Raw genomic sequence first — 2,832 nt, 5'->3', positions numbered from 1 at the left:
TTTTTTTTTCATAAGTTATTCTTAGCTTTTAGAAACGTAATTTCAGTTTTTCCCATAGCCATTGATGATTTCTCCAGCTGCTTCCTGCTTCCTGAAATATTGGATGGCAAAATCTCCCAGGATCTCTGCATTGCTTGCTATGTGCGTAGTGATATTTGGATACATCCACCTGGGATTGTGCTCTTGAAATTTCAGTGTGTCCATTTATAACAGTATATACTCTATGGAATTGAAATGTTTTATTATTCTGATTATGAAAAGATCGTACAGTTCCATTTAACTGTGACCAACATGATATTGACTGCATCTCTCAAAGGGAACTAATTAATATAATTTTTCACATTTCTTGATTAGCTTTAGCAACATGAGGAATAAAAAGTCTCAGATACTTTTTTTTTTTAAATTTTACCCTTTCCAGACTCTAGTTATGCACTGCTTGTCATTAGAAGTGTTTTAAACAACTTTTATCATCTTTGTGGTTTCACAACCTGCTGTTTTCAGAAAAAAAATTTTTTTTGAATAGTTATAGGTAAGGCTGGTTGTTAAAACTTCGAAACACATCCATATGGATTGGTAAATGATCTCTTCTCTGAATCCTGTGTACGAGATGACTCATGGGAACAGGTACCTTCCCATAGTTCTGTTCTAATTGTTAAATATTTTAAATATCAAAACCATCTAATGGCTTTTAAAATTTTCAAAACCCTCTTTAATAACTCTTTTTCCCATAACTCAAATTTGAATGTAACATAATTTGCTATTGGCTTCAGGCTTCCACCTACCTACCCCTATCCTCAGCAGGAGCAGGTTAAAGTTTTTCTTTTCGGGGGACTGGTCATGTGGGAACATGGAGAAGAGGACAAGGCTGAACAGGAAAAGAGAGGCAATCCTCTGGAAAAGCGGGGAGGCAGAGAGTGAGTCGCTGTGCCCCCCAAATCTTAAAGAATAGTTTAACTTTCACCAGCATCGCCTAATCATTTAAAAAGTTATTTTAAAATATTTTGGACACAGTAGAAGATGTAAAAATAATATCGGTTATAATATCAGACAACGTGGTGATGTGCTTTTCTCTATTTCTCCCACTAAGTACAACTAAAATCCTAGAAATTACATATAAAATAAACAGGAGGACTGAGAGGTGGAAGGAAGAAGGCAGACCAGCTGGGGACCTTAGGACCTGAGTGATGGCACAGTGGTGAGTTTCCTGGGTTTCCTTTTTGCCTCAAATATCCTGAACTAGGTGCTAGAGAAGCTGCAACCCCAAAACACTAATGGTACCGACAACAAACTCTCCCTCCAGACGCCTGCTCTCTCTAGCAAAAGAATTAGGAAAGGGCAGCCTAGCAAGACAGAAAACTTTTAGACAATAACTGACTTACTATAGCCAAATACCATGCATAAAACTGTAGCCCCAACCTCATCCCTATCCCCTGTCAGCAAAGGCTCCACCCTTTACTGGCTGTGACAGTGTTCCCCTTCTCCTCCCTGCCGGGATCAGGTCAGAGAAATTCTTGTGGAGAGCAGGACTTTTGTCATCACTCAATATTAATGAGAACTCCCTCCGATAGGTAGTAACGAGGTACCTCTGCCCCTTCCCATCAGAGAAGGTATCAGAGAAGGTCTTATGGGGATCGGGGGTTTTCACCTAGTGGGGACTCTAAACTTCTGCACTCACCCAGCATTAATAAGGCATCATTTCCCTGTTTCCCAGCCAATGTGTCAAAATCAGCAAGGCTATAGAAGAATTCAGCACCATCATCAACCAATAGGATTTAATTGACATTTATAGAGCATTACATGCAATGACAGCCAAATAAACATTCTTTTCAAGTGCTCATAGAACATTTGCCAAGATGGAGTATATCCTGGGTCATGAAAGAAACCTTAACAAATTTAAAAGACTTGAAGTCATACCAAATATGTTCTCTGACCGCAATGGAATCAAACTAGAAGTTAATAACAGACAGAAAACAGGAAAATCTCCAAACATCTAGAAACTAAACAACACATTCTTAAATAATCCATAGATCTATGAGAAAGTTTCGAGGGAATTAAAAAATATATCAAACTGAACAAAAATGAAGACACTATATCAAAATTTGTGAGACGCAGCTAAAACAGTGCTGAAAGGGGAACTCATAGTGCTAAATGCATAAATTAGAAGAAAAGAACCTTAAATCAATGTGCTCCTAACTCAAGAACCTAGAAAAAGAGCAAAATAAACCCAAAACAAGCAGAAAAAATAATAAAGATGAAAGCAGAAATAAATAAAAACGAAACAAAAATAATAGAGAAAAATCAAAACGAAAAGCTATCTTTTTGAAAAGAGCAATAAAATTGACCAGTTCTTTCTGATAAACTGAAAAAGAAAAAAAAAAAAAGACACAATTACCAATGTTAGAAATGAAGCAATGGATGAAACTACAGACTGCAGACATCAAGAAGATAATAAAATTACTAACAGCTCTACATACATAAAATTGATGAAACTTAAATGAAATGGACCAATTTCTCAAAAACACACACTACCACAACTCACATAATATGGGATAGATAATTTGAATAACCCTATAAATATATTAAAGAAATCGAAGAATTAAATTGAATTAGTTTAAATCTTTTAAAAGAAATTAATTTCTTCTTTTAAAAAGAAATCTCCAGGGCCAGACGCCTTCACTGGAGAATTCTACCAAGTGTTTACAGAAGAATTCGCATCAGTTCTATGCAGCCTCGTCTACAAAACAGCAAAAGAAGGAATACTTCTCAAATTATTTTATGAGTCCAATATTACCCTGACTCCAAAACCAAGCAGTCCAAAGAAAGAAAACTACA

This window comes from Pteropus vampyrus, unplaced genomic scaffold (assembly GCF_000151845.1).
Source record: "Pteropus vampyrus isolate Shadow unplaced genomic scaffold, Pvam_2.0 Scaffold48, whole genome shotgun sequence".
Taxonomy (NCBI): Eukaryota; Metazoa; Chordata; class Mammalia; order Chiroptera; family Pteropodidae; genus Pteropus; species Pteropus vampyrus.
Note: the sequence above shows the minus strand (reverse complement) of the source record.